Source organism: Glycine soja, chromosome 12 (assembly GCF_004193775.1).
Source record: "Glycine soja cultivar W05 chromosome 12, ASM419377v2, whole genome shotgun sequence".
Classification (NCBI taxonomy): Eukaryota; Viridiplantae; Streptophyta; class Magnoliopsida; order Fabales; family Fabaceae; genus Glycine; species Glycine soja.
Genome location: NC_041013.1, coordinates 18,163,562 through 18,172,435, shown reverse-complemented (window position 1 = coordinate 18,172,435; position 8,874 = coordinate 18,163,562). Strand labels below are relative to the sequence as shown.

Sequence of the window (8,874 nt, the reverse complement as noted above, 5' to 3'; positions counted from 1 at the left end):
GAGGTTTTGAACATTTTAAAATAGCCTTAAGAAATTTGAATTTAAATTTCAAATTATGTAATCGATTACAGTGAATTGGTAATCGATTTCCAGTCTTAAAAATTCAAATTTTAAAGTGAAAAGTCACAACTCTTCAGAAAACAATTGTGTAATCGATTACACCATTTTGGTAATCGATTACCAGTGAGGAATTTTCTAAAATAACTCCCAACAATCACATCTTTTCAAATGATATTTTGAATGGCCGTCAAAGGCCTATATATAGGTGACTTGGGATACGAAATAAAAAGATAGTTTTTCTGAACTAAAATGTCTTATCCTCTTAAAAAGATTTCTTGGTCAAACACTTGCATATTCAATAAGGAATCTTGAATGATCTTCATTGTAATATCCTTCTCTTAAAGAGAGAATTCTTCTTCCTCTTCTTATTCAAAGGAAATTGTTTAAGAGACCAAGAGTCTCTTAAGTTGTAAGGATTCCTGAACACAAGGGAAGGGTTGTCCCTGTGTGGTTTAGACTTTGTAAAAGGAATTTTACAGAGTGAAAAATCTCAAGTGGGTTGCTTGAGGACTGGACGTAGGTGATCGAGGTCGTACCCGAATCAAATAAACATTAAAAATGCAGTATCTAGGAAGTGATCCTAGGTCGTCTCCCAACGAGCAATGGTCAACCAAACGTTCATAATAGATAGTAATTAAATAGTAACGAATTGGGGAGGGGGGATTTGTTTGTTTTTGTAAATTAAATAGCAAGTAAATTTGAATTAGAAAATATCAGAATTAAAACATGTTGTTTCCCCTTGATTCACAAGCAAGTCTCTTATCCTAGGTTACGAGGATTTATCCTTTATCAGTTCAACCACTTAATCTAACCCTAAATTAAATTACTAAGCAAAATTTAACATAAGGCATTCATTATGTGATTAAGCAACACATACACCAATTAATAATGAACGGAACTGATAATTAAGCATGAACGTAAATTAAGCGCAGAGACAATTAATCAGGCACTAAGCATGCATGGATTAATAGCAACAAATACAGAGTAATTGGTGAAGAGGAAAAACTGATCAGAATTCAATAGTAATAATAAAACCTCGAAGAGAGCTGTGCTTGATCATCAAGAGAAAACAACGCTGGAGACTTAGCCTTCCATTAATCAATAGCAAACGAAATTGTAGTAGAAAACAAAGAAAACTAGAATTATTCTTCAAAACGAAAAAAACTAAAACCAAGCGAGAGAGAACCTAAAACTAGAACCTTGGTGTTGTTATGTAGTTCTCAGCCCCAAAGCTTACAAATTTGTTTTAAGTCCAAGCCCATAAATAAAATAAAATCTAGATAAGATAAGATAAAATCTAGATGAAATAAAATCTAGATAAGATAAGATAAGATAAGATCTAGATGAAATAATATCTAGATGAGATAAAATCTAGATATGATAAGATAAAATTTAGATGAAATAATATCTAGATGAGATAAAATCTAGATAAGATAAGATTTGGTAGAATAAAATTGTCTGCTCTCTTCAAGTTCAAGCCCAATTCCGGATTCAAGCCCAATTACTTATAATTCTCTTGAAATTAAATTAAAAACACAAAATTAATCCAGTAGGCCCAAATGATAAAACTGCATAATTAATTTGACAATTAAGGCTAATTATTAATTAAAATGGTGACAAAAAGGGTTAAGAAATATGAGAAAATGATGACACATCAAATCCCCTCACACTTAGCCTTTTGCACTCATGGGGAAAAAAAAACAAAGCAAGGGACAAATCCAGAGACATTAAAGAGAAACAAACAGACACAACAACAATTACATATTTCTCAATGAATCTCAAGGAATGAAAAGAATGGGTAACATCCAACACGTAAAGAGTTAAAGAGTCAAGACCGTCATGAAAATCATCTAAGCATCTCAAACATGGCAAGATAGTAAATCAGCTCAAGAATGAAAAGTGATAAAGCCTCACAAGATATGCACTTTATCTCTCAAGTGTCTAGGCTACTATTTACTCTCAGAGCACCCATGAAAACAAACACCACATAGACTTGGCAAGACTCTAAAATTGACAAGCACATCACAAGCACATGCACATGAGGATCAAAAGGTCTTTTAAGGTTGTAATGGGGCCAAGGACAAGGTAGATGAAAGTATGGGATGGTAGCTAAAACCCAAAGGAATAGAGGAGCATTGGGGAATAAGTGGAAAGTAAGAAAAAGTAATAAACCCCAAAACCAAAATTACAAATTAAGCTTTAAAAAGTAACCCAAACAAAATCAACCAAGTCCTCAAACGAATTCAAGTCTTCAAACCAAGACCTCATTTATTCAACCTCATTCTTTTTCTATTTTTTATATATATATTTTTTTGAACATGAACAGTAGCAATTGAAAGCATTTGAAAAATAAAGCAACAATTAGGCAATATATATATATATATATATACATCAAGCATGGCCAACAAAAACATATCATCCAATGAAACATACCCCCCCCCCCCCTTCACACTTATTCCCAAAACAATTCCAAAGCTCCAAAATTCCTTAAGGGTAGGGTAAAATCATGGTTTTTCACTTAAGGCTTGTAATGAGCTTCAAAACAAAGAAAGGGGAACATCGGCTCAAAGGGGCTATCAAAGGAATTAATTCAAGGTAGGCTCATTTGGCTAGAGGCTTATAAGAACAAAATGCCTAAATCATCTCCCAACATGCATGTGAAGCAAGAAGTATCAACAAGAGTAAAGCCAAGGCTATTGTGCAAGCAATCAATGGGGCAAAACACACCAAATAAAATATATGATGATGGCTCAAATTCTCACCAAGGGTAAATCTATCACTTTCAATTTGAACTTTCAAAACTAACTTGACATGTAGAGAAAAACAAGGGTTTCAATTCACAAAATGCCAAGAAACTCCTATTTCAAAAACAATTACCCATTACCTGTACATAACCCAAAATTCAAAGAAAAACATGCAATGTTGTACACAAAACATAAAACCAAAATAACAAAATTAACCTAGAAAAACCTATTAACATTAAACTAGAACACCCAACAAAATTAAAGAATAATCTCCCCCCCCCCCCCTCACACTTAAACAACACATTGTCCTCAATGTAGCACAATCACAAGATCAAGAGCAATCAAAACAATCAGTAAAATTGGACAAGTGCAATAAAAGTAAAGAAGGAGACAGAAAAAGAAAACTCCCTAAGTCATGGAGGAAGAGAAGTAGGGTGAAGTAAGGAGATCTTTTAGACAAGGACAGCCCCCAATGCGTAATTGGATGCATCGCACATTAGCTCAAATGGGGCTATCCAATCGGGTGCCTGAATGATAGGGGTGGTAGTCACCGCACGCTTGAGGCAATCAAAAGCCTCTTTGCATCGGTCATCAAAATCAAACTCCACCTCCTTTTGCAGCAGATTGGATAGTGGAAGGGCCACTTTGCTAAAATCCTTGATAAAGCACCTATAAAACACTGCATGACCAAGAAAAGAATGAACCTCTCGCACGCAAGAGGGGTAAGGCAATTGTGAAATAACATCTATTTTTGTAGGGTCTACCTCTATGCCCCTATTGGAAATAATATGCCCTAAAACTATACCTTGTTCTACCATGAAGTGACATTTTTCAAAATTCAGCACAAGGTTAGTTTCAATGCATCTATTAAGAACTCTATCCAGACTATTCAAACATGCATCAAAAGAGGATCCATAAACAGTAAAATCATCCATAAACACCTTTATGCAACTCTCTAAAAAGTCACTGAAAATGCTAAACATACACCGCTGGAAGGTACCAGGGGTGTTGCATAGGCCAAAGGGCATCCTCCTATAGGCAAAAGTGCCAAAGAGACAGGTGAATATGGTCTTTTCTTGATCCTCGAGAGCAATATGAATTTGTAAATAACCATAAAAACCATCAAGAAAACAGTAATGAGACTTACCTGCCAAGCGCTCAAGCATTTGGTCAATGAATGGCAAGGGAAAATGATATTTTCTGGTTACCTGGTTCAGCCTCCTATAATCAATGCATACTCGCCAACTGTTTTGCACTCTTGTGGGGATAAGCTCATCCCTTTTATTCTTAATTACTGTGAGGCCTGTCTTCTTAGGGACCACTTGAATTGGACTCACCCATTGGCTATCAGAGATGGGATAGATGATTCCAGCTTGTAAGAGCTTGGTCACTTCCTTTTTCACCACATCTAGAATAATGGGATTGAGTCTCCGCTGTGGCTGCCTCACTGGCTTAGATCCATCCTCTAAAAGTATCCTATGCATGCAGGTAGATGGACTAATACCAGGAATGTCTGCTAAAGTCCATCCAATGACTTTCTTATGCTTCTTGAGCACTAGCAACAACTTCTCCTCTTGCTCAGCATCAAGGGAGGTAGATATGATCACTGAAAATTTTTTCTTGTCCTCCAAGTAAGCATATTTGAGGTTTGTTGATAAGAGCTTCAACTCTGGTGTGGGTGGTGGCTGAACAGTGGGAGAAACCATGGCAGGAGAAGAAGGTTCCTCGGCCTGTACCTCATAAAGCAAGTCAGAAGTATATGTACTTCCTGCAATATGGTTAGTGCATTTTGACTCTAAAAAATCAACATCAAGAGGTACAACACCCAAAAAATCAGAACCAGACTCAAATTCAGATTCATTCTCAGCATAAAAATTAGATACAAGATCAAATTCAAACTCAGATTCAGATTCAATGCATACGGAATGACAAGCATCCAGATCAGATAAAAATGGATGTTTCCTACCATAAAGAACAGAATCAAAATGAAACATATAATCATCAACAATCTGATCAATTATCTCAGCACGAAAAACAGAATGATCCTCAGATGGATGTTTCATGGCATCAAGAATGTTAAAATGAACAACAATATCACCAAATTCCATAGACAATGTGCCAGCATAAACATATATCTTGGTTCAGGCTGTTTTCATAAATGGCATGCCTAAAATAATTGGAACTGAACCATGGGAAAATCCCTCTTCCATATTAAGAACATAAAAATCAACAGGAAAAATAAGTTCACCAACCCGAACTAGCACATCCTCTATGAAACCTGTGGGGTAAGCAATACTTCTATTTGCCAAATGAATCACCACATCTATAGATTGCAAAGGTCCAAGAGATAAAGAATTGAAAATGGATAGAGGCATGACACTAACTAATGCTCCTAGATCTAGTATGGCATTCTCAAATTTAGTGTTCCCAATAATGCAAGGTATACAGAAAGTACCTGGGTCCTTACATTTTTCAGGAATGTGAGGAACAACTTTACCTATCAATGCTGACACATTTCTGCCCATGCTAATCCGTTCATTGCCTTTGAGCTTCCTTTTATGGGTGCACAAATCCTTTAAAAACTTGGCATATCTTGGAATCTGCTTGATGACATCTAGCAGAGGTATGTTCACCTCTACTTTCCTGAAGGTCTCTAAGATCTCCTTTTTCGCTTCTTCCATTTTTTTGTTTGGAATTGCTCTAGGTGGGAATGTGAGAGGGATATGAGGCTGTTGCAAGTCATAATTACTAGAAGAAGGTCCATTTGCATGAAAATTTTTGTTAGAAAGCTTTCTTTTTTGTGCAACTATCTCATCCTCTTTTTCAGGTGTAGAATGAAGCTTGACAGGTGCAGGTGCTGCTACTGGTGGAGGCACTTGAATTTGGTTGCCAGACCTCAAGGTGATGGCACTCACATTTTTTGGATTCTACACAGTTTGTGAAGGCAATTTGTCAGAATTTTGGGACTGGGCTTGATTCATTTGAGTAGCCATCTGCCCTATCTGATTTGTCAAACTCTGAATGGAGGCTCTTGTCTCTTGCTAAAATTGCATATTCTGGATGGTCATTTGCCTTACTAACTCTTCTAAGGAAGGTTGAGGAGGAGCCTCAGTTGCTGGTTGTCTTTGTTGTGACTGTTGCTGTTGTTGCTGCATTGGAGGAGGAACATATGGCTTGCTTGGACCAGCAACATTCTGAAAAGGAGAGACAGGCTATTGTTGTTGTGGAGGACTTGTCCATCTCAGATTTGGATGATTCCTCCAACCTGGATTGTATCTATTGCTCCAAAGGTCATAATTATTCTGCTGTTGTTGGTTTTGCTGCTGAGGTGGTCTATTATAAATGTTTGCAGCATAAGCTTTAGGTTGCTCATTGACTCCAGATTGTTGCAAAGAAGGACATAGATCTGTATGGTGATCTGCAGAAGAACATAGACCACAGACTCTTGCAACAGGTATAGATTTCTTATTTATGGCAAGCTGAGTTACTAGGTTGACCAAGGCATCAAGTTTTCCTTCAAGCTTTTTATTTTCAGTAGATGAAGATGAATCCGTGGCCACCTCATGGACTCCTCCAAGGACAATAGCATCATTTCATGCACTGAATTGTTGGGAGTTGGAAGCCATCTTCTCAATCAAATTCCTAGCTTCAGCAGGGGTCATATCACCAAGAGTTCCACCACTAGCAACATCAATCATACTCCTCTCCATGTTGCTAAGTCCCTCATAGAAATATCGAAGAAGGAGTTTCTCAGAAATCTGGTGGTGAGGACAGCTTGCACACAATTTCTTGAATCTTTCCTAGTACTCATACAAGCTTTTTCCACTAAGTTGTCTAATGCATGAAATGTCTTTTCTGATGGCAGTGGTCCTAGATGCAGGGAAAAATTTCTCCAAGAACACTCTCTTAAGGTCATCCCAGCTGAAAATGGACCTGGGAGCAAGGTAGTAGAGCCACCCTCCACAGAATGAGGAAAATCCTTTAGAAAGATATGATCTTCTTGGACATCAGGGGGCTTCATGGTGAAACAAACAATATGGAACTCCTTAAGATGCTTATGAGGATCTTCACCTGCAAGACCATGAAACTTGGGCAGCAAATGTATTAGTCCAGTCTTGAGAACATATGGAACACCCTCATCAGGATATTGAATGCACAAGCTTTCATAAGTGAAATCAGGTGCAGCCATCTCCCTAAGAGTCCTCTCATGAGGTGGAGGTCGAACCATGTTCTCAGTATGAAAGTTAGTAGTGGAGTGCTCAAAATCAGAATATTCAGAATCACCCTCAACAGAATGCTCAAGCCAGTTGCCACAATATGGGAAATTTTTTCATAATACTTGAAAAATAGGACAATAATACTTGAAAAATAAAAAAGTAATTAGTAAATGGCTGATTTTTGGAGTTTGGGAGTCCTCAAGCCAGTTGCCACAATATGGGAAATTTTTTCCTACCCCAAATGCATATATAATAATAGTCGTTCTGATACCCGCAGCAAAAGTTATGGTCGTTTTAAGTTTTGCTAAAAACAAGTTCCAAATATTTTTGTCCCTCTCAAATAACGCCACACCAAGTGCTCTTGATATTTTTCACACAAAATATGGATCAAAAGAAGCTACCACACAAAAATTCAGCCAAAAATAACAACTCTAACTATCAAAACAAAAAATTGTTAATTAAATTGCAAAATCCGTCGCTAATCACTGTTCAGCATTGTTCACAGCAAAACAAAAGGCTAAAGCAGTCGCTAAAACAGTCACTAAATAGGGAATGCAACTGAAATGCAAAACAGAACGCTACACAAAATAAGATAACTAAACACTAATATGAACCTTTGGCCCATTGCTCCCCGGCAATGGCGCCAAATTTGATCGAGGCCGTACCCGAATCAAATAAACATTAAAAATGCAGTATCTAGGAAGTGATCCTAGGTCGTCTCCCAACGAGCAATGGTCAACCAAACGTTCATAATAGATAGTAATTAAATAGTAACGAATTGGGGAGGGGGGGAGTTGTTTGTTTTTGTAAATTAAATAGCAAGTAAATTTGAATTAGAAAATATCAGAATTAAAACACGTTGTTTCCCCTTGATTCACAAGCAAGTCTCTTATCCTAGGTTACGAGGATTTATCCTTTATCAGTTCAACCACTTAATCCAACCCTAAATTAAATTACTAAGCGAAATTTAACATAAGGCATTCATTATGTGATTAAGCAACACATACACCAATTAATAATGAACGAAACTGATAATTAAGCATGAACGTAAATTAAGTGCAGAGACAATTAATCAGGCACTAAGCATGCATGGATTAATAGCAACAAATACAGAGTAATTGGTGAAGAGGAAAAACTGATCAGAATTCAATAGTAATAATAAAACCTCAAAGAGACAACTAATGTTGTCTTTCAGCCGGATGCAATCCCATGGATTCATACCTCCTCTTGAGCTTGAGGTTTCTCCTTCTGCTTCTTATGTTAGAAGAAAGGGAGGTTGTGTTGATCCCTCGAGGCAAGGCCCAAACACGGCTTTATCACACAAGCGTTGGTTATATCTTGATGACAATCCTCCACGCTTGGTTACCTTTAGCAGAGTTTATGAGGGGTCAATAACTGTGCACAATGTCCCTTTGGGCAATGATCAAGTGAAGGTAGGTGTTGAGGAAGTTCAAGATGTTTATGTTCATGTCCTTGTATCCCCTAAAAAAGGTTCAGTTAGTAGGGCAGACCTTTAAGTCTTTCCTTACTTGGTTGACATATCTTGAACAATCTTTTTCAGAAAAGATGTTTCCTTTTTGTTGTGTTTATTATTATTTAAAAAGGATTTTTACAAATAAATTATTGACTGTCATTTACTTATGTTTATTAATTATGTAGGATAAACAGGACCAGAGAGACCGGCGAAGCATGTTCATAAGTCAAAACCTGATGACAATCCAATATACCAGATGTCATTGATGATCCCGCAACTTTTCCTCAAGCCTATGCAGGTGCTGTAAGATGTAGTTATGTTTAGGGTGTACAATGATAATGTCCCTTTGTACATAAAGCATGAAGATATTGGGAAAATA

At 37.0% G+C, this 8,874-nt stretch overlaps 1 non-coding gene across 1 annotated transcript; it reads left to right on the top strand.

The window, feature by feature from the left end:
• The first annotated feature begins 6,560 nt into the window (after nt 1-6,560).
• Nucleotides 6,561-6,667, top strand: LOC114380603. Its single transcript, XR_003659779.1, has one exon. It is a non-coding gene; the product is annotated as a small nucleolar RNA R71 (small nucleolar RNA).
• Nucleotides 6,668-8,874: the final 2,207 nt, after the last annotated feature.